Here is a 24469-nt window from a genome sequence, read left to right as displayed (position 1 = left end):
ACAATGAAACTCCAAGGTTTCCTGCAGGGGCTATGAAAGAATCCTAAGTTGCTTACTACTTAGTGACTACTAGGTTCTTTATGATCATATTGACATAGCATAGATCATATTTACAGTCCCTTTGCAAAGTTTCCTATTTTGTGTGAAGTACTAATTCCTTCTATACATATAATATTATAATTGTTGTCTTTTACAAGATGGCCTAAGAGAAACGGGGCACTTTAAAAAATATGGGCTGTGAAATTGCCATTATCCTGGACTTGGCCCTAGAATCATTACTTTTTCAATTAGATAAATTTCAGAGGTAACTGCAGTGATGATGATGTGAAAATATATTTTTTTATCCTGAAAGAATCCTGAGAGTTTGTGGAAGAGGTTATATAATGAAGAAACTGGCAATTCTAAGATAATCCTAAATTTCATTTTTTCAGATTCTATACTTGATTTGCTTGATTGAAGAATAAGCTTAGGTCATAGAACATAACAGAAAGAGAATAAAATTTGTTCTGTAAAAGTTCAATTTATGTAAGCCATCTCCATTTAGGAAAAGGTTTTATTATATTAAAAACACATACAGAACAGATACAATTTAGTCATACAAACAAAAGCAACATCGGCATTTTTGGGGTATTTTAAATATTTGAGTGCATCTGATTTTATATTTATAATAATTCAGATAACTTTTTCCAAATAACTTCTAACTCAACTGCTTCATAGGACCTGATACTCTGGGCAGATATCCTTGATCACTTTTTAAATGAAAAATAGATCTTAGAGAATAATATTTAAATCAAGGCAACTTGCAGAATTAGGAGCTTTAAAGAAGTAAATCAACATCAGCATGATCTTGCCTCATTCATGTTTTGCTTGCTGTTCATTATCCAAGCTCTGCTGCCATGGTAATTATTTATGCTGTGAATTATTGTCATACTGTTAAATACAGCTTTGAAAGTGACAAGACCAATCTTTTTTATTTGTCATCAACCAATCATCCTGCCTAGAACCAATAAAAGTAAATTATATTTCTGTTAAGCATTTATCAAAAACACTGCATTTTATCACTCTGCTTCTTAGAAGAGGGGAACCAAACAAAGTGAATCAAACAGCCAGAATTCCTTTTTCGCAAATACCCTTTAAAATATGTATGAAATGGCCTAAACTTAATATGCCATGCCACTACAATAAGAAACAAGAAATGAAGTTTTGATCTTCATCGGCAGAGCTGCCTCTCCCTCAGATATCCTCCTATCAGTTTCTCTTTTACTCCACAACTGAGTTCTTCCTTCAAGTGTATCTAATCTCTGACCACTACTCCCCATCTCTGCTGCTGCCACTCCGGGGAGAATCACTGTTGTTTCTATGCAGATTCTTGCAGTAACCCCATAACTCAGCCCCCTCCTTCTGCTTCTGCCAGCCTGACATCTATTCTCAACCTGGCAGGCATAGTGGACACCATTAAAAACAAAACCCTTCAGCTCAAAACCCTACAATGACTTCCGAGTTCTCTCAGAGCTCATCAAAAGTCAACCTAAAAGTCTACAAGGTTACGGGATCTCCCCATCCCACTCCCAATGGGGTGGGATAGCCCCACCCCAATACCACTCTGGCCTCATCCCATTAATTCTGCCCCTGGCTTCCTCTGCTCAAGTTTCACCGACCTCCTTTCTGTCCCTAGGAAATGCACTTGCTTTTACTTCAATGTTTGGTCCTTCTTCAGAAAACCAGTGTGACTCCCTCGCCTCCTTACACATATGGTTTCCTCTTTTGAAGCCCTCACTACACTCTTTCAAATTTCTTGCATGCGTATGCGCACACGCGCACACCTTCCCACTCCCTCTAGCCCCTTCATGCCTTATTTTCCCTTGTAGCCCCTTATCACCATCTAGCTTATTATCATTATACTTATCTTCCAAGAAGGTCTCCTCTCTGTCTCTTAAAACTGAAATGTAAGCCACTCAAAGGCAGGGATTCTTGTCTGTTTTATTCACTACTGAGTGTCCAGCACCTAGACTAGTGCCTGACATGTAAGAACCACCCCTTATGTGTTGAAATGAATGAATGTGTGGCTGAAAACTTGGGAAGCTCTACCCATGACACTCTAATCAGAGTGACCCATGTCCCTTTCTTCCAGGAAGCATACAAACTTACCTACATCTGGACCCAAACTCCCCTCCTATGTCTGTTATAATTTTTCTCTGTTCAAAAGCAAACCCCTCTACCTTTGCAGTGCCCAGAATGAGTATGTACTCACATAAATAGGAGCTTTAATCTTTTGACTTCTAAACATCTTCCCATTTATTAAAGCCGTGTTAGTACTCCTCCTCCGTATCAAGTTTGGATTACAGGAGCCTATTTTAGCTAACCTTTTGCCTGTTTTAGCTAACCTCTCTGCCTCTCTGTCTTTTCATTACATTCCTTTAGGAAAAAAAAACCTAGATTAACCAGTTCTAGAGTAGATTTCCTCCAGGCTTGACTCTGGGCATTATTGGAGAATTTGGATACTCAGTCATACTGGCAGTTCTGCAACATGACTCAGGTCAATTGTGATCAATTCTGTACTTGATATTTCTATTTGCATGTCTTAAAACACTCAAACATCTAAATGATAGCACAGCAAACATTTAGGGAAGATTTAAGATATTTCTAGTGAAGGTCAGTAAAGGATTCAGAATTAACTAAAAGCAACAATTGAACAGAGTCCAAATCTACCTTAAGGATACCTAGGAAAATAAACTCTAAGGTGTCCCCTGCATGGCATCTTTCAAGGTCTTCTGTAAGAACTGAATTAGTGGTGGAACTGAAATTTCACAGTTGATGCCCTTTAAATATTAAAACAAACAAAACTGGTAAGAAATCTCTAACAACTGCACTTGTGATGTAGCTTATGATGAGAATTAAAAAATTAAAACTAAATTTAACTAGTTTGTTAGTATCAAATCAGAAAAATCAGAGAATGCATGTTCATTAAATTCCTAGGAACTAACTTATATATAAAATATTTCTACAGCTGAAGCTGAATTTTTTCTTCCCTTGTAAGATTTATTATATTTAATAACTCACCAATCTTCCTCAGTGCCAGATCTTAGAGACTTAACCCTCGAACAGAGGCAATCTCATAAAAATTAAAGGCCAAGAGCACATTGCACTCCAATTTTGTGTCACATCCCTCAGGTGCCCAGGGGTTTATTTCTCAAATCCCCTGATCATTTTGCTTTTATTGTCGAATCTCATATGATAAGGGAAAATATATCTAATCAATAAAATCAGTAAAATTTGAGAAATAAAATCCATCACTACTATATAGCAAATGGAAAGAAAAACAAATAACCTTAAACACAAATTTAAAGTTGAATGGAATCTTAGTAATTATATAATAAAATCTGATCCATACAATTGAATTATACTAGATATTATTTGATAGAGTAACTAATAGAATAAAAATCTATTGGTCTGCTCCAAACTTAGTCCAATCGATATTTTTCAAACCATGTTAAAATAGCTCAGGCTTTCGGATCTCTGCTACCAAATTAACAATTTGATCAAACCTATAGAGTAAGTTGTCAAAGAGACCAAGCCTTCCATTACTTTTGAATTTTTTTAAATTGTATTTTTGAAACTTCCTCAGGTAGATGATAGAGTACATTTTTACTAATAATTGTGTATTTTAAAAATATAAAGTAGAATTCATCCAAATAAAGAAGAAAAAGTGTCTAATCTTCTTAGGAAAAATATGGAAAATCATCCTTTTCTCAGTCAATTGGAAAAAACCTCCATTTTATTATACATAACAAAAATTTTAAAGACATATTTACATTAAGCATATACCTTTATAGATATAACAGGAAACATAAATTTATAACTTGACTTTTTATTGGTAAGACTATCTAACTTGCACATGTATATGTGTTCTTATTATGTGTAGCTTCTTCTCCTTACTCTCCTTTCTCTGGCACTAGTCCGTTACCTGTAAGAGATGAGTTTCTTCTACATCTAGTAAATTCTTATCTCTGATCTGACCCAGATAAGAAATTCACAGGTAGTTCATACCCTAAATATCATAACAAAATTATAATTCTTCCTCAGTCTCCCTTCTCCATCAAGTATGTTCCCTCAGACTACATCGGATATTATCTAATATTAAGACACAAAACCGTATATGTATATGATTAGGTGATTCCAAAAACAAAAGATAAAACCTTAACAGAGGATTCAATAATTAGACCTTTAGATAAATTTTTAAATTTTTCCACAAAGTCAGGAATAACTCAATATTGTATAAAAAATATAAAGTTAGTTTAAGTACCTACTGACTTAATGCCCTATGTTGTATAAAAGGATAGGCATTGTATTTTATATCAACAACAAAAACTTCTTTGGTCTTATCCTAAAACAACTATTTTAGAAAAGTTGCATTTGCATTAAGCTACTTTAAGCTACTTTAAGATTTAATATTGTGGCTTTTCTACCTATAAAAAATTTCCATAGGTTTGAGTGTAAATATCCTTCTACAGAATCGTGTTACTCATATTAAATATAATTTTTAAGTGACATATCTGTCAGAAGCTCAAAACCAAAACAAAGGCTTAAAATATAATAGCTCTTAACTGTCCTCTGTATGCCTGTTCTGTAAGTTTCCTCATGCTTCCTACAGGTAATCATGGGATGTTTAGTATAATGAATCCCTGATCTCGAGAGGTAAGGAATAACCAGTTGCAGAGTGGTCTCGTGCAAAGCATGAAAACTGGCTACAGCAGAGTGCTTAAAACCATCCATTCTGGTAGGGTCCGAATGTGGTGAATTAGGTCACCTGTCAGCCAGGTGCTATGTGCTGCAACCACAGGGCTTGGACTCCAGCCTCCAGAATCACCCCATGAGAGGGGCTATGCTCCCCCAGTTACAGGAATGCTGAGGAAGTAGATCAAACATCTATAACGGAAAGGCTCAGGTCACTCCAGGAAGTGGAATGAAGCGCACCCTCCCACGAATGAGAAGAAAATTGGGCTAGAGACAAGTATTTGCTGTTGAATCCCTGGCTGCAGGTCTACTGCTTCCCCAATCTCATAACTTGAGAAGTCCCTCCTCCCTCTCCCAGACCTGATGTCTGTCCCTGCCGGGTCCCTGTGCACTGAATCAAGATGCAGTATGTACTAGGAGACCTGCATACCAGTTATGTCTCCTGCTTCTGTGAGTTTATCTTAGTGAACATGCCAGGAGGCCTAATGTGTGAAATAACTTTCATTTTTAGTTATTAAGTGGCAACAGCATGAGGTTCAGTAGAGAAGATTGTGCATCACTGAGAAATCCTGGACTTTGATATGAAGTAACTGGATAGACTTTTGGTTATAACTCTAAGGAAGGGAGGGAAAGTGTTCTAAGTGTGAGAATAAAAGTGGACACAGATTTTTGAGGGCCAGAAGCATGGGCTATTATTAGTTAGTCCACCAAATTTTATTTTCACCTTTTCTATTAAGCAAAATAGTAGCCAGGAAGTAGATGCCCATCTACGACCTCCACATCTCATACCACTTTGTAGTTAGGTGTGGCAATGGGACTAATCTTTTCAAGGGGTTATGAGCAAAAGCAATGCATGCTTCTCCCAGGCAAAGGGTTTAAGATGCAAGAGTGCCTGCCCAAGCTATCTTCCCATTTTGCCTCTTGAAAGCATCCAATAATGAGGTGCTCAAAGATGATGGATTCATATAAATGAAGTCTAGGTCACTGAAAGATCACATAGAGAAGAGCTGCCCCCCTGAACTTTTATGTAAGCAAGCAATAAATTTCTGTGGTGTTGTGCCTTTACATACTGTATTTGTGTTTCAACCTAATTCACGCTAACGTATTCAGTACTTTCTTTTTCCCTATACTACATGTTGAATTCATTAATACCCTGTACTCAAAAACCAGAAAGCACTGTCTGGATGTAAGGCTAAGAAAATAAGTGAATCTGGGATCAAGTTAATTGAAAGAAAGTTGGATTGTTTTCTTAAAGGGGCAAATTTTATACTATTTATTTTACTTGCTGGGAGACCAGATGACCCAGATTCACAGATATGAGAAGAGCAGCCTTAAATTGGGTAAAGCAGGAAAACACTTGGCATACCCCAAGGATACAGATCACAGGAAAAAAAGTTTAAGAGAGAGGGTTAGTATTAATGCAAAGAGGAAAGTAATTCTAGAAAGGTAATTCCTATTAACTGATAATCTGATTTTCCAAAACATTAGCTGGTAACCATGTCTAATGATGAAATAATCTAGCTAATTTCAGTATGAGGTGTACTTTAATATGTGAGCCATTATAAGTCACCAGCTCATTAGTTCTCACTAATATGTAGGCTTTAAAGTCTTCAATTAGACTGTAGTCTAGGATAGTTAATATATCTTTTTTTTCTTTCTTGCCCCCTTTTTTTTTTTTTTTTGTTAACACTTTCCGTGATTGAGCATTCAGGTGAGTATGTGTGTCACATCTGCAACAATTCACACCTCTAAAATCTTGGCTCTCCCACGCACATAAATGGTCTGATTTTCTGCCAGGATTCCTCTCTCAGGTTAGTCCTTCTATGGGCTATATATATTATTATATAGCTGCTCTTGGGAGCAGATCATCTGTATCATCACCATTGGACCCAGCTCTGCAGCTCCTCCACCCCTGAGCATGTAGATTATTCTCAAAAAACAAGCTACAGTGTCTTTTGATAACTTAAAACAGATGCCCTCATTTCTCTGCTCAAAAATTCCAGTGGGTTCCTGTCTCAGATTAAATGCCAGTGCATTCAAAATGTCCTCAAGGGCCTCCACTGCCCCTGAACTGTTTACAATGTCCATCAGGTAAGCTCTTACCTCTGGGACTCTGTATTAGCTGCTCCCTCTGCCTGATCTATTCCCATCCAATCCTTAAAAATTTATAAGTAGAGCATCCAGAGACAGAAGACATATATGTCAGAGTAGAAACAATCATGCCTACTCTCCCAGCACAGAAGTCATAGCTCTACCTGCTTTGGACAAGGGAAGTGTAGAGCTTGATTTGCATTTGAAATCACAAGTTTCAATTGGAATTTACTGAAAAGTTGGCATTTCCTGGAAAAGGACTCTAAAGTTGTCAGATCTATGAGTTATATTGTTAAGGGAAAAAGGGGAGGGGGGATTTAACAAAACATTGTAAAAATGTGGGATTAAGAAAAATAGAAAGAATTTGTTTTCTCTCTGAGTTGAAACTCCTCAAAAATCAATGGTTTTATTTCTAGTGTCATAAATGAGGTTGAGTACTATTCTGAGTTTTAGGTTAGTTTAGAAGTGAGATAAAATATAATCTAATTTCTGGATTTCCTCAAATGGACCCAATGGCTGGTTTAAGAGTACTATAAATATTATGTACAGATATTATTCAATGATAATTTAAAGGATGTGTCAAAATCCAAATGCCTCCAGAAAGTAAGCAGATCATTTATGAATTGGATTTAGTGTAAGAATTAGGGAATATAAGAAGCAAAACTGTTGTTATTAGTAAAACAAATCCTGTCTGAAAGAATCATTGGAGGGCTACCTCTTAGCATGCTTCAATATAGGGAATAGAGAAGTTTGGATATAGAGATATCATTTAGAAGTCTTGATACTTTTCTCAATTACTTAAAAATGTATTTATGGAGATTAAGTAAATAAAATTATATATATACACACACATACATACACATGTAAAAACAAATAGATATGAGAGAACTTCCCTTAAAGAAAGGGAGGTGGAGAAAATTTACATCAACACAGAACTAATCAGGAGACACAAACATTTACTAACAAAATGACTTGTCAAGTCCATTTAAATTCTATGACCTACTAATAAATAAATATATGAATCGCAGTTTGTTTCCTGATTTGAGAAGTATCTTTTTCTAAAAGAAAATTTTAATACTGGAGCCAGATTTGCCTTCAAATTTGACATAAAATCTCCATATTACAAAAGTATTTGTCTTTAATTATTCATCTATAGCTATAATATAATGTACAGTTATCTAACTGATTGTTGTATATATTTTTTGCTCATAAAATAACCTTGGATTTCATGACTAATGGAAATAAAGAAAAATAACATATTGATACTGGGCACACATAAAGTAATTTGTATTAACTTTCTTACTTAATCCACACTATACTCCATGAGGTTACATGTTATTATCACCACTTTACAGAGTAATATCCTTTGATGCAGAAAGTTTATGAAGGTTTCCCAAAGTCACATAGAGAGTAAATGGTAAAGTGGGCATATGAAACCTAGTTGCCTTACATTTAATCCCATTCTATGTAAATAAAATATTATGTACTTTAGCTTGCCTTTAGAAAACTTTATATTTCTGAATTTGGAGTTGAATATACCATTTAAAAACATTTAGTGCAGAATGGATTGTAAAACTGTATTTTGGGGAAAAAAAAAGCAGCTCAAGGAAATGAATTGAGCTTACATGTATACTCTAAACATACGTCATTTTATGCACAGAGCACAATATTAGTCATTTTATTTTGCCATTTCAAGTTTATCTAATTTGGGCGTTCTACAGCTTATGCATCACTGTCCGGGCAAGAAACAGGTGGCACACACAAAGCATAACCAAAGAAAGTTTAATTAAGGGAGTGTGTACAAAGCTGGAGCGGGACTGAAGAACTAACCAGGGAGAGTGAAGAACCCAGCAACTATATAAATAGAGAGAAAGCGTTCATCAGTCCTGAGGGGCAAAAAGGAAGAAGCTGTTAGGAGAGCTCAGCACTTACTACAGCCCTGGGAATGGCCTCCAGACAGCTGTTCTGGCTTTGGTAGAGGAGCACAGACCTGCCGAACAAAGCTGGAAGAGAGGAAATAGAGGAACAGAGGAAATCAGAGCCCTGCATCTCCTTGCCTCACTCTCTGACCTCCAGTGCCCCCATCAGCCAAACCCAATGTCTTAGTCAGCTGAAGGCATGGCATACTCATGAGAAATGCAGATTTCCTTTCCTATTCAGTTAAAGAGCCATCTAAGGTCTTTATTTTTTCACCATGACAAAGCACCTCTGTAACAGTAATGAGTAAACTGTTAAGGATTTAATATATATAATTTGTACTTCATTGTTACTATTTCAATCTTGAAGGTATAATTTTCATTACATTCTTAGAGACAAAAATCTCCAGTTTTCAAAATTGAGCAGATTTTGCACATTGGTCATTTGTGGGTAAATCTTTGGCTTTTTAAAAACTGCATTAAATGATTGATTAAACGGAGTACTTAAGCTGGCATCCAGTAGACACAAACTCAACTGTATATATTTTTAATGATTTAAAACAAGTTCCTCAGAAATACATATGGAAGAACCATATTTTACCTGATCTGGTTGAAAATCTGATAGAATAATTATTTGTATTGATGATTATTATGTTAGAGTTTGCCAGAGATTTGTAGGGAAAATTATCTTTCATTCTGAACATCTACAACTAAAAATAAATATATGCCTTAAAACTCATACTTTATTTTTCTTACAGTTTTCAAGTCAAAATATGTAAATAAATGTATTTAAGATATTTCTATACATTTGAAAGTCAGATAAACTTACCTTACAAATTACTATAGTGTAATTTGTAAATTGTAAGATAAAGATTTTTGGCTCTAAAATGCTTGTGAAAGTATTGCAAGCCAACTTAAATAACATGTTTTAAAACTTATTAGAAAAAGAATAAAGGATCATTTTATATTTCTTAAAAACATAGTTTAGAAACAACCACAATTGTGGAATTCTCTCTTTTTGATTACCTAGAATGTACTATTGTGATGTGGATGGATATTAGTTTAAAGCTATTTTCTCTCTCTCCAGTTGGAAGTCCAGGGCCTTAAAAAAAAAAAAAAAAAAAAAAAATATATATATATATATATATATATATATATATATACATACATATATATATATATATATATACATATATATATATATATGGCTGTACTATGCAGTACTGTGTTAGCAATCTCTTCTGAGCACTGTGAATAAATGCCTGGGAAATCTTCGCAACACTATCCATGTATATAAATACACACTTAACTTCACACATGATTTTTTCTTAAACGATCTAATAGGACAGTGTTAAAAGTTTAGGAGTTTCTTGAAGAAATAAAAGAAATCACTTTTGTGTTTTTGTCACAATTATGTTGTTTTTGTCCAAAGTTTCCTTAGAGACAATAGACTGTACAGTGTCTTGAAAATCTTATAAGGCAACAGTCACATCTTTTCTCTTTTTAACTCCTCTATTTTAGTGCGGTCTTACTCCATTCTTGCTATTATTGTGTGGATTTTGTTTTTCCTCTAGTTGTTTATACGACTATTAAACAGCTTTACAGAAAACACTTTTTACAAAATAAAATAACTCATTTGTAAATTTACTTGACACTTGATAAATAACTGAAGTTTTGACTGATTTGTCTAGCTATTTAACTAAACTGATTAAATCTGTTTGGTTACATATCAACTTAGTAGATAACTAAATGAAGAAATGGCTATCTGTCTCAGTGACTACACAATTTAAATAAACTAGTTAGATAATTTAATTTTATTTCAATGAAAAATGAGTAAAAGAACATTTTTTTTTGTAATTCAGACCAAAAAAATTAAAAACCAAACTTGTGGGCTGTCATCACATTGATTTAACATATTTAATAGCTTTAGGATGTATTTTTGATTATTTCTGAGTTTTCTAATATTTACGGAATTAAGAGCTACCTGTCAATATTAAGTCAATGTATAACTCCTGTACTTTAAATATGAGTATGAAATAATTTTAAATTGTACCAATTACAATGTTTGTCAAGTGTAAATTAACATTAAGACCGTTTCATATATTCCCTTTTTTTTTTCAAAAAGCAATTCTAAGAAGAAAAAAAAAGATCAGAAGAAAGGTGGGATGACTGTAGTGAAGTAATGACAGAGTTGTGTCTTGTAGCTGACTCTTCACATTCTTCAAATGTGAGTGCCACGATTATATAATAAGAAGAAAAAGAATATGTTTCTTTACAAATAAAACCTTAAAATGAATATCACCTCAATTATGGGAGCATTTTTAACTCAGTTCTTAGAGAATATATAAAACATTGAGGTTATATAGTTTTAAGTGGGAGGAAATATGATACTATTAAATATCACATAAATACCTTTTTTACTATATTGCCTTATTTGCAAATCCTCTCTTCATTTTTCATACTCATGGTTCAACTGGGTCAGGAAAAACTATATAATACATGAATAGGATATGCACACAAGAAAAATAACTTGTGCTTTCATTTCTGAATATGAAGAGACAAGTTAAATTAAAAACATCCTTATTGAAAAATAAAAGTAACTTCTACTTAAAAAGTATCTCCTGCCACTGGATCCCTAAGTGTTCTGTATACCCTAATATACACTCATACTACCCTGGAAATCTATAATTGTAGTATAATAACTGTTCATCAGATACACAGAACCCATGTTTCTACATTTTGACACAGGTGAGATCAATTCTATTAAAAGTATGTGGAAATAAAAGGAAATTTCTTCAGTTAACCTATGTAAGACCCGTATGGTATAGAGATAGCTAAAGTTTTACACTGATTTTTTTTAACTTGATATATTCATATTGTTACCTTAGTCTTCCAGTTGATTTTGTTGATAAAGATCAAATGAAATGAAGGTTATATTTGTTTTTTCATTAATTAGCATTTCAGTTGTCCATATTTGCAATTTCAAATATTAGGGTGCTCCAGTTTCCTTAACAATCCCTGGCCAGGTGGCTAACTGCATCATTTGGTTAATGTACAATGAATTAAAGAGGGAAAAATGTTAGCATGATTTTCTTATCGCGGTAAAAATTGGTGACATTTTCTTAAAAACAAATTAGGTTTTACGTTAATAAAATAGAAAAGTACATTTTTTTTCTTAATCACAGACGATATATTTAACAAGACTAAAACATTTTTTGTGAAACCTAATACTGAGAATTAGTAGACCTTTTAATGGATGCCTTTGGTGGCAACACTCGTTTTTTTTCTAGGAGAGAAGCTGTTCCAGGGAGTCAAAGTTTGGTGGCTGCACATTAAGGAAAAGACATTGAGAGTCTTAAAGGGAACCAATGCTACCATAAGGAGGAAGGAGAGTCTAGGTTGGAGATTCCTAGAGCGTAAACTTGGGGTTCAAGTCTGTAGGACTATTATACTGATCTTAGGGAGAAAATTAATCACAGAAGCCATGGATATCAATCCATCAGAATACACAAGAACAGTTTTCAATGTATGGGACAGCACCAAAGCAAATGTACCATGAAGAAATTAGATTCTTCATTTTGCTCTCTTCCTAGAACATGGAAGAACTGAGCCCTTGAGACTAAGAAAACAATTTTTGGACACACAGGAACTGGTGGAGGTGACATGAGTATAACTATTTTTCAGGGTCAGTGGTGCTTAAGTGTTTCCTTAGAAAAGTAAATGAGATACGACTGTATTTTAATCCTGTGTTCATGAAACTCTATATCTATTATAGTCTATTATACAAGGTATCCTGTTGCATTTAGCCCCGATTCAATTCAGCAAATGTTTATTGAACATCTATTATGTATCAGACATTGTAATAATCCTCCATAATCTATAATACATTTCACCAGTCATTTTTCATCGACAAGCCCTGCTAATTTGTTCAAGTTTAAGCTAATTCATTTCTGAAATGCTTCAACATGTTTTTTAAGGTCAAAATGACATCTGAATATATTGTCAATTTCCACTCCCTGTATTATAGACACTTTGAAGTATCCACTTAGCTATGCTCCATTTTTATTGTCCTAATCGGGATATTATTCTATCAAACGTGGTTTCACCCATTGTTAGAGATGCTTGTATCCTTACAGAAGACATGGTGATTGTGCCCACGTGACATCAACTCTTTTGGATAAAAAGGAAAATAAGTTCAATTATCCAGATGTTGAGTTTATATAATCTTGTGTTGCCAAATACATTTTTCTTTATTCTGAAAATCTTTAATTTGAGAGAATGGAGACTTAAATGGCAGTCCCCAAATATTTCTTAGCCCCAGATTAATACACCGGAATTTGTGTTAAGTTGTAAAGAAGTTATTTCAAAGGTGGACTGATGCAAAAAGGCAAAACCTGATACTTCACGACCACACCCAAAAGAAAAGAATCCTTCTATTACCATACAAGCAAAGGGATTTTCACTTAAACATTTTGTCTTCAAGAATATATTGACAGGTCCTAAATCACGTTTTGTTTACCAGCATGTAACAATGCTGTCTTCTTCTTACAAAATAAAAATTAATTAATGACAGTCACTCCTTATCAAAAATATATTAAAGGACACTTAGCCTGTTTAAAATCTTTTCCTGTTTGCTCTGAAGAAGGATGACCATTGATAAGTAATTCAGGGATCAACTGAATCCATATTGGAACAAAGAGATCCCCTTATGTATATGCATTTAAAAATCCCTTTCTCTCTCTGCTGTGTTCTGGGTGAATTTCTGGAATTATTCTCCAGTTCCCTACTTCTCTTCGTGTGCAGCCTAGAGTTGATTGTCTCTATCTAGGTCATTTAACTCACTTTATGAACATTTTTCAAGTATTTCCAATTCATTCATTTTTCTTTTTTTTAATTGTGGTAAGAACACTTGACAGGAGATCTGCCCTTTTAACAAATCTTTAAGTATAAAATACAGTATTGTTAATTACAGGCACAGTGTTGTACAGCAGATCTATAGAACTTATTCATCTTGTATAACTGAGACTTTATACCCGTTGAGTTCTAATTCATTATTTTTCATATCTACTTTCCTTGCTTCATTTCTCTTTTAAAAATAATTTCTTTTCCTTTTTATAAATGCTATTTTCACTTACATTTTGAAAATCTTGAGCATGTACGTTTCACAATCCTTTTTAGATTGCTTTACTCTTCTTCTAGTGAATTTGTCTCTTAATTGTTCATTTTGTTGGCTAATTTTCAAAGGTTTCCTCATAGATTTTGGAATTTTGGTTTGCTCCCTTAAGTGGAGTGAATTTTCTCTCTCTGCTTTTGTGATTTTTGTTTGTTTCTTTCTTTCCTCCTTAGGACTCCCCTGGGTCCCCAACCCTGGGCCATATTTGCAATTGTTCTATTAACTGGGGCAATATTGTGGACTCAGGAGCGAAGTCAGCTGGCTGGTATGGATGAAGCCTCTAGTCAGCTTCCTCTACATTCCCAGACAGACGGATTCACAGAAGCCCGGTTACAGGTAGGGCTCAGGAGGAGAACTTTTTAGCCTCCTTTCGAGGGCAGAGGGATTCCACAGTAAGACTTTGATTCATGCAGTGCATCTGGCTCCAGTTCTACATGTCATGTTGGCTGATTTAGTTTCTCATAGTTCTTCAGAAGATGGAACCCCAGGCCACCTTTCCTTGCTTCGATTCCCAGAACAAGCCTGCAGATCTAGTTTCATTTATTTTGTTTGCTTGCTTCTGTTCTGTTTCTTGTTCATGTACGTTTTTATTTTTTGACTGTACATTTTTATTCTATTCATTATTGCTGTATAGTTGAAGCAGAGAAAGAACTCAAAGAGTGAACTTGCAATGCCATATAGATTAGGAGTTTCCTTAGCATAGAAATTTTATACAAAAAGATGACAGTACTAGCTTTGCCTTTGCTCTTTGCATAGAAATCATAATAATTACTTTTCACAGTGTTTCAGACCCTGAATCTTTATTTCGAAGAGCCTCACCATTTGGAAAGAGTGAACATTAAGTTTGCTTCTTACTGCTCATACCTTTTTCTACCACTAAATATTTTTTCTTTTTTATGCAAAAAGAGTGGGATGGTAAAGCCTAGTTATTAGAGAATGACATTCAGGAAAAAATCCAATAGTTATTAACCTGTTAACCTATTACTTGTTACAGTTCTATTCTAAACATAAAATTCCTGCCCAGGTTTCATAAGTTCTGTATTAGATGTCTCATACTGTTTCACATGTCATTCTTCTTTAACTCAAAAATGCTAAAAGTGACCTTAAAGTGACACCATCTATGTTGCCTGGCTTTGTTTACATGAATAGCCTCAGGATTTGTGCATGTTGGAGATTCTGACAGCTTTAATTATTCTACACATTTAACTGGTGAGAATTTAATTATTCTAGTGTTCCCAGAGGGCTGATGACATAGGTGAGATATTAAAAAATAATAAATAAATGAAAGTATGTACAATCTGTGACGCCTTCAGTTTGTGGCTAGGAATATTTTAGAGCCCATAGAATATATCTTTTAAAATCTCCATTTAGCAATTCTTTAATTTTAGTATTTTCCAGATTAGTATCTAAAGGTAACTGAATACATAATACATAACATAACATAACATAACATAATACATTATATTATTAATATTATATTATTAATATTAATAGATTATTATTATATATATTATATATTAATATAACATATATAGTTTTTAAATATATAATTTTAAAATATTTAAATTTTGAATTAATTTCAGATTTGTAGAAGATTCACAAGAGCACTTTTTATGTATCCCTCCCTTCACTTAGATTCCTCAATGGTTATGCAACATTTTAAATGTACGTTGCTTTTGTGATGTGCTTTTATCTTTAAATACTTCAATGAGAGTTTCCTAAAAATAGGAACAATTTTGTTACTTAACCCGGTACAATGATAAAAATCAGAAAATTAACATTAATAAAAATACTATTATCTAATCTGCATTCCTCATCCAAATTGTGCTAATTATTCCACTAATATCCATTATAACAAGTATGGACAAATAATTTTTTTTCTGGTCCAGGATTCAACCGACATGTGGCAAATGGCCAATTAATGCCCTTGAATCTGGAACAGTTCCTCAATCTTCTTTGTCTTTCATATCTTTGACTTTTTAAAAAGAGAACAGGCCTGTTGTTTTGTTGAATGTCCTTCATTTGGCTTCCCTGGTGTTTCCTCATGACTGCATTATGCATTTTTGGCAGGAATACACAAAATTAATGTTGCATGCATCCTTCTCAATGCATTATAGCACCAGTCACATAATGCCTAATTTTCCCTTTATTGGTAAGGTTAACTTTATTTGGTTAAGTTGGTTTCTTCACTTTAAAGTTTCTGCTTTCCCTTTGTAATTAATAATATATTATGGGGAGATATTTTGAGACTATACAAATATCCCATTACACATTTTTCAGAAGTTTGGATCAAAAATAAAAAAAATAATGAAATCAAAATGTTGTTCTTCAAAGTCATGAGTATTGCTTCAGGTGAAAAAAAATTTGATTAAATATGAGAACTGTAAGGGTCAGTTATGAGCTACAAAAATAAAGCTGTCTTCTCTAATAATATAAACATTTCTTAATTATTTGGGTGTATAAGAATAAATATTTTGATGCTTTTATGTTCATCTTGGAAAATATTCATATTTATATATTCATATTAATACATTTACTGTAGGAATAGCTTTACTTGTTAATTTAGTAGTTGTACCTATAGCAATAATTATAGTTTTCTTTAAAGGGATATTTTGATATTACTTTTCTTCAGTTTCTTTCTAAAGTAAATTACTTCATCATTAAACATTTATATCACATTCCTTGAAATGTTCTTTGTTTTGCAAGACATCAAGGCATCCAGTAAGCAATAACATTAACATTCCTTTTATATATTTTCATTACATTCCATCCAAAGGCTATCTGCTTTACTAAATATTTAATTTTGCTTAAATATATCTTATGAAACTTTTGGTCCTGTGTTATTATAGCCATTTTTTGTTAGTATTAATTAGTATAATTATGGTCATTGCTGGTATTAATAGTAAGAGCTGATTATTAAATTCTATCTCCAGTGAACTCTCCTGTGGTAGTTTCCCAGGTCATGTACTTAGTATTGGTTAATTAGTCTGTTTTTCTCCTCCCGGAACACTAGGTTTGTGTGTTGAATTGTGTTCTCCTGAAAAGGAATGTGGATGTCTTAACCTTAAATACCTGTGAATTGGACCTTGTTTGGAAATAGGGTCGTTGCTGATATAATCAATTTAAGATGAGGTCATTCTGGATCAGGGTGGGCCCTAGTCCAATCTTTCTGGTGTAAAAAGAGAAGGAGAGGGCTTCCCTGGTGGCGCAGTGGTTGAGAGTCTGCCTGCCGACGCAGGGGACACGGGTTCGAGCCCTGGTCTGGGAAGATCCCACATGCCGCGGAGCGACTGGGCCCGTGAGCCACAATTGCTGAGCCTGCGCGTCTGGAGCCTGTGCTCCGCAACGAGAGAGGCCGCGATAGTGAGAGGCCCGCGCACCGCGATGAACAGTGGCCCCCGCTTGCCACAACTAGAGAAGGCCCTCGCACAGAAACGAAGACCCAACACAGCCAAAAATAAATAAATAAATAAATAAATAAATAATTTAAAAAAAAAAAAAAGAGAAGGAGAGACACAGTGACAGGTGTACAAGGAGGACGCTTGACAACAGAGGCATGGAGTTTACAAATGGAGAACACAAAGAAAGAAGTTCTTATAAAGAACTAAGGTACTGAAAGCGACATCAAACAGTCTCAACCATGTATAACTGAAGTCCTTTAGACAGAGGAAAGACAATGTGGCAGAAAAATAATGTTTACAGGAATAAAGGCAGGAAATTTGCAAATTTGGTGAGACAACGTAAATTGACAGATTCCAGAAGTTCAGAAAATACCTGGCTGGATAAAAAGAAAGAACCCCATGCCTAGGCAAAGCATAGTCAAGCAACTGAAAATCAAAGACAACATTTTCAAAGCATTGAAAGAAGTATGATACTTTAAATAAGGTAAACAACAGTTCAGAAATCCGCTGACAACTCATTGAAATTGTGGAGGCAGTGTTAATAGCATCTTTAAATTGCTGCGAGAAAAACAAAAGCCAAAACCTTTGAACCAAGAATTATATCTCCAGCAAGAACATCTGTAAAGAATAATAGTAAAATAAAGACATTTTAGAGTATAAAAATTAAGAATGAAAACTAACAGATTTCATCACCAGCAGACCTGCAATACAGGAAATGCTAAAGGAAGTTCTTTAGGCTGATGGGAAATGACACAGTTGGAGCTGGCCTAAAATGCATATAATACAGCTCAGACGGTGCTGACAGACCAATTTATGGCTTTATATATTTATATCAGGATAGTATAATAGGTCTAAAATTTTAAAAATGCAAATTTAAAATCTAGCAAAAGATAATAAAAGACAAATATGTGTAGAAAATAATAATAATAAATATGTGTAAAAACAAACAAAATAAAAAGCAACAATAGAGAAAATTACCAAAGATCAATATTGATTCCTTGAAGTAATCAACAAAATTGATAACCCATCAGCTAGACTGATTAAGAAATTAGGAGAGAGCACAGAGTAACAGTTATCAATATCAGATATGAGAGGTGTTTATAATTAAAGAGAACATAGACATGAAAAAGGGAATAATATGGGAATGTTATAAACAACTTTATGCCAACAACTTTGTCAACCTAGATGGAAAGGATACATCCCTTAAAAAAAATACCATTTACTAAAAATGCTCCTAAAGGGAACAGAAGAGATGAAGGTAATTGGAACAAAAGAGAGTACTTAGGAATAAATATAACAAAAATATTGAAGACTTTTTGATGGAGAATGTTATGTAAATTTATTTAAGTTACTATTAAATAACTTGAGAGACCTTTTCTTAATAATCAAAACATGCAAGCACTTCAACATGAAATTTCTTTTTAAACTGATCTTTTGATCCAATAGAGTTTTCAATCATAACCTCGATATGAATGTTTGAAGGTTTAATAAGCTAAGGCTAAATCTGTTATAGAAAAGAAAAGATATTAATCTGTGATATGGTTTCATCATATTTACAAGCTAATAAATTAATTTATCTCTCTTTAATGGCTGCTGGTAGAATATAAAATATTTCTCTGGATTAAAGACAAAGGATCAGTACTCATGACACAGCAAGCACCAATAGTTTCTCTTACCTCCAAGTCTCATGAAAGGGACCAGGAGGGCTTCAGAAGGTTTCTGTACATGTAGAGGATTGCATTACCAGTGAAGAACACTGAACTTGGGGAATTCATCTCATTTTATAACAAGCAGCAATTAAGCCCATAATTTGTACTCAAGGGTGAGACCATTTCACCTCTCAAGGATGCTGATCGCAAACACAACCATGGGGAATGGCTCTGATAAGGAAGGATCTGAGACATGCATTTTTGCAAATAGGAACCTGAGAGACCCATGGAGGATCATGGTTTCCAGTATAAGGGTGAAGATGGAATATTGGCTTGGAGTTAAACTAATTGATCAACAGAACTGAACCAAGTGCCAAAAAGTAGATCCTCACAAATATGGAAACAAGGTATGATGCCAGGTTTGGTATTGCAGATAAAAATTTGGAAAACAGGAATCCAACAAATAGATGGTGCTAGTAAATTGGTTATCTATATAAGGAGAAATGAAATTGGATCTTCACTTAACATTATACTGTAAAATCAATTCCAGAGGATGTAGAGTATTTTATATGAAATGAAACTATTCTAAATTTACGAGAAATATAGTACAAAGCTTTTATGATTGAGAAGGATAGAAAAGGATTTCTAAACAAGATGCTTCAGAAAGCAACTTTTGGAAGCATGACTCTATTCAAATGAAGATACTGTGTTCACCAAATGATACAACAAAAATGGAAAGAATCAAAGGATCTTTTCACAAATTAAGAGAATATATTCATAGCACTTTAAACTGATAAAGAATCAAAGTCTGAAAATATAGTTTAATGATTTGTCGTGAGCGAAGATGTTTAAAAAAAAAGCTGAAAAGGGAGAGAGAACACAGAGTAAAAGCCATGAAGAGACATACAAGCATTTCACACAGAAAAGAGTACACATTCCGAGATGGGTCATTTGAATTAGACCTCAATTTCCTTAGTAATCAAGGGAAAATAGATTAAAACCACAACAGGCACCTTTGTGTAGTTCCCATACCTCAAAAATGAACAAGTCAGAGACTAAGTGAAAGCTTTATGGAATTTTGGGGCAGTTTATACTGTTTTGAACACATTAACTCTACCATTACCTAGCTAATGGAAGATGCATATAGCATACAAAATCTTGTATATAAGGGGAAATGCATCTAACTGTGCATGAGATTACATAAAAGTGTTTTCAGCAATATTACTTCTATAGAAAATATTGGTAGCAATTCAAATGTCCATTGACAGTAAAACAAATAAATTGTCCATTCACAAAATGGAATAATATGCCACAGTGGAAACAAGGGAACAACAGTTATATAGCTTAATATGGATTTATCTGGGGAAAAAATGAGTATAAAAAGGTATAGTCACAGAAGAAAATCTACAGTATGGTTTTATTTATATCATTTTTAAAAATAGTTATAGTTGACCCTTGAATAATGTGGGGATTAGGGGTGCCCACCCTGGAGCAGTCAGAGATCCATGTACAAGTTCATAGTTAGTTGGCCCTTGTATCTGAGGTAACCCATCCACAGATTCAACCAAGGGGGGTGGGCGGGACTTGTAGAGCTGTAGTATATATTTACTGGAAAAAAATCCACGTATAAGTGGACCCACGTGGTTCAAACCTGTGTTGTTCGAGGGACATCTGTACATCTATTATATATCATGAGACAAAAATTTCAAAGCAAGAAAATAATTAGCACAAAGTTCAAGGCAGTAAAACCTTCAGTGAAAAGAGGGCACTTCAGTGCTATTTGTAGATTTTTTTATTCAGCTTGGTGTTGGTTACATGAGTGTTTCCACTGCAAGCAATCATAGAAATATCAAATCCACGTGTGTTATATATTCTCTCTTTTATGGCTGTAAATAAAAAGGAAGTAAGGAAGGGTTCATTGAATGCTGAGCAGGATGGGTGAATCATTTATAGCCATATTTTTGTGATATTTTTGAATACCAAAGTAGAAAAAAAAAGTTTTCAGACAGTAGAACAAAATAGACCTAAAAGTAACATGCCACTAAAATGTAGTTAAAGTCAGTTAGCCATCGTATACAATGGAAGCTAAGATGACAGTAGAGCAAAATTTTCTATGCACTAGGGAAATTGCCTCAAAGCCTAGAATTCTATGCCAATTAAATATACATTAAGAGGCTGCTTACATCCCATATTCACTTTTTGAGAATTTTTTTGAGAAAATGCTTAAGCAAAATAAAAATGAGTATATTCTTTGCAATAAACATTAGAATTGACCAAAGAATGACGCAAGAGATCAATTTCAGTGTAAGAGCTAAGCTAATGTTTTAGGTATTATTTGACATAAATTAGAAAAGAACTCATTTGTCCCAATAAGACTATCTTTAAAAAGAAAAGTGGGGGCTTCCCTGGTGGCGCAGTGGTTGAGAATCTGCCTGCCAACGCAGGGGACACGGGTTCGAGCCCTGGTCTGGGAAGATCCCACATGCCGCAGAGCAACTAGGCCCGTGAGCCACAACTACTGAGCCTGCGCGTCTGGAGCCTGTGCTCCGCAACAAGAGAGGCCGCGATAGTGAGAGGCCCGCGCACCGTGATGAAGAGTGGCCCCCACTTGCCGCAACTAGAGAAAGCCCTCGCACAGAAACGAAGACCCAACACACCCAAAAATAAATAAATAAATAAATAAAAATTAAAAAAAAAAAAGAAAAGTGGAATTATTTTTATTTAAAAGGTGGTATAAGCAAAAGCCTGGCAAATCTTAGTGATTGGTAAAGAAGGCATAACAAAGATAAAAAGAAAAGCTGCATGATGAAGTCATGATCCAGAATAGAAAAACAAACCAAAATGCGGCATTATTTGAGCAAAGGAGTCTTGTAAGAAATAAGAGGGCCTTAGCCCTGCCAACAGGAACAAATCCATGTCACTGTAACAACATTTTCATCAAGTTATGACGTTGATCTCAGGATATTGCTTGGGGGGTTGCAGAGAGATTCTACAGTGAGTAATAATTTGCTATATTCTTTGCTAATATTAAATTATACCATTTCACTCTTTCCAAGTCTTGAATATACTAATTGGGGATGCACAATAGAATATAAAACTTTGAATCCTGACAAGAAAAAAATTTACACCAGTGGATTAAAATTTTTCAGGAGTAAGAAAGAAATGAATGAAGCAGGGTAATGCTAACTAGGGTGAACTGGAGAGTTATGAAGATATAGATGACAGAATTTGGAAAGTGGTTGGAGAAGTGAGGCTAAAAAAAGAAAACATAATATCCTTATCTTACACATTGAGGAGTTTTAAAAAATTAAGAAGTATAAGTGTTATTGACTAAATGTTTGTGTAGCTCCCAGAATTCATTTGTTGAAACCCTAACCTCCAATGGGATGGTATTTGGAGATGGGGCCATGAGAAGGTAATTCCAGGTAGATGTGGGCATGAGGGTGGTGATCTCATGATGGGATTAGTGTCTTATAAGTAGAGACACTAGAAAGTTGGCGCTCTCTCTACACCTTGTGAGGACACAAACAAAAGGTGACCACCTGCAAGCCAGGAAGAGGGCTTCACCAGAAACTGAATGGGCCACAATTTTTATCTTGGATTTCCCAGCCTCCAGAACTGTAAGAAATAAATTTCTATTGTTTAAGCCACCCAGTTTGTGGTATGTTTGTTATGGCAGCCTGAGCAGATTAAGACAAAAATCTTAAGTATTTTATTTAAAATTACAAATGCAATGATTAGAAAAAGTAAAATTGACAATAAACATGGCTAAATAATAGGAGGGAGAAGTGAAAATTGAATACATTTTAAAGATCCAGTTATTTCACTGCAGCCTATAAATGGATGCTGTTTACAGCTGGTAAACCAAACAGCACGATAACCGTGATATTTAGGTAGTCTTTATATATCATCTGATTTTAAAGAGTTGCCGAAGTCTTTACGTATCATCCCTCGTGTGCGTCACTTTGAATCAAAAAAGGAAAATAAAACATGCAGAATGCAGCATTATCAATGGCTTTGTGAGAGAGATTTTGCATAAACATGGACTATAAACCCCTGAAAGTACGGGAGCTGCCTTTTCGAATCCCCTGCATCTCATCGTAATGCATAACAGAGTGTCTTGCAAGTGGTGGGGTTTAACCAATGCTGCTGACTTCCGAAGTTTATGTTAATAGGGAGATAGATGCTGCAGGATGCCGCACAAGAGCTGTGATCTTTGTGGTTTACTTGGTGCAAATGCTTAGGCAAGGACAAAAATTGATCAGTTTGGAGCCTGGCTCATTCAATTAATAATGAAAGCCAGGGATACTGGGACCATAGATTCTGTCATTTCCCTTTATACATGAGAAAAACAATAAGAATGCTTATGACTTTAGGGGAAATAAAAAATATTAAAACCTAGACTTGTCTTGAGAAAGTTAACTCATCATGGACATAAAACCTAATCAACTTTTTAATTCTATTTCTTCTTCTTTTTTTTTTTTTAAACATCTTTATTGAAGTATAATTGCCTTACAATGGTGTGTTCTTTTTTTTTTTAACATCTTTATTGGAGTATAATTGCTTTACAATGGTGTGTTAGCTTCTGCTTTATAACAAAGGGAATCAGCTATACATATACATATATCCCCATATCTCCTCTCTCTTGTGTCTCCCTCCCACCCTCCCTATCCCACCCCTCTAGGTGGTCACAAAGCACCGACCTGATCTCCCAGTGCCATGCGGCTGCTTCCCACTAGCTATCTACTTTACATTTCATAGTGTATATATGTCCATGCCACTCTCTCACTTCGTCCCAGCTTACCCTTCCCCCTCCCCGTGTCCTCAAGTCCATTCTATATCTTCTTAATTGACTTTAATTGCCAATTCTTGTCAACAAGGACAAACAGACCTTGCATTTTAAATGAAATGATGCAAGCCTATTAAATGCTGCCTTGAAATTCCAAAATATTTCATATGCATGGAGCAATAGCTATAGTGGTCTTGGCTTCTACAGTGAAGCAAAAGAATTACACAACATTCAATATTTCAGATATTCTCAGAAAAACTATACACTGAAAATGCATATTTCATGAAAGAGTTGCATTTTTTTTTAATGAAATCTATCATGAGCTTACATTTAAAAATTAAAATTATCTTAGCTTCCTAACATTATTTTTGCCTCTACTTAGAGCTATATTAAAAGAGAAGTCTCCTTTTGTCATACATTTTTGGATAATAATCATCCATTTTCAAGCCAGGTGAAACAAACTCTCTAAGCTACTACCACAGTAGAAAACCTCTGGGGCTTTGTATACAAATGTGGGACTTAAATTCCTTTGTTTCTCAGAAAATCATCTAACAGAAATATACTCCTGATTGCTATCACTGTATCTTTCAAACTCCAATGATAATCTCACTGAATGCTTAGCAATCACACTGATCAAAAAGTTGTCCACAAAGAGAAGCAGGAAGCTTTGAATATTTATTCATTGACTCACATAATAACAGTCAATTAAGAATGTG

The sequence above is a fragment of the Eschrichtius robustus genome, chromosome 21 (assembly GCF_028021215.1).
Source record: "Eschrichtius robustus isolate mEscRob2 chromosome 21, mEscRob2.pri, whole genome shotgun sequence".
Classification (NCBI taxonomy): Eukaryota; Metazoa; Chordata; class Mammalia; order Artiodactyla; family Eschrichtiidae; genus Eschrichtius; species Eschrichtius robustus.
The sequence above is the reverse complement of the archived record's forward strand: the minus strand, read 5'-3'. Positions refer to the sequence as shown.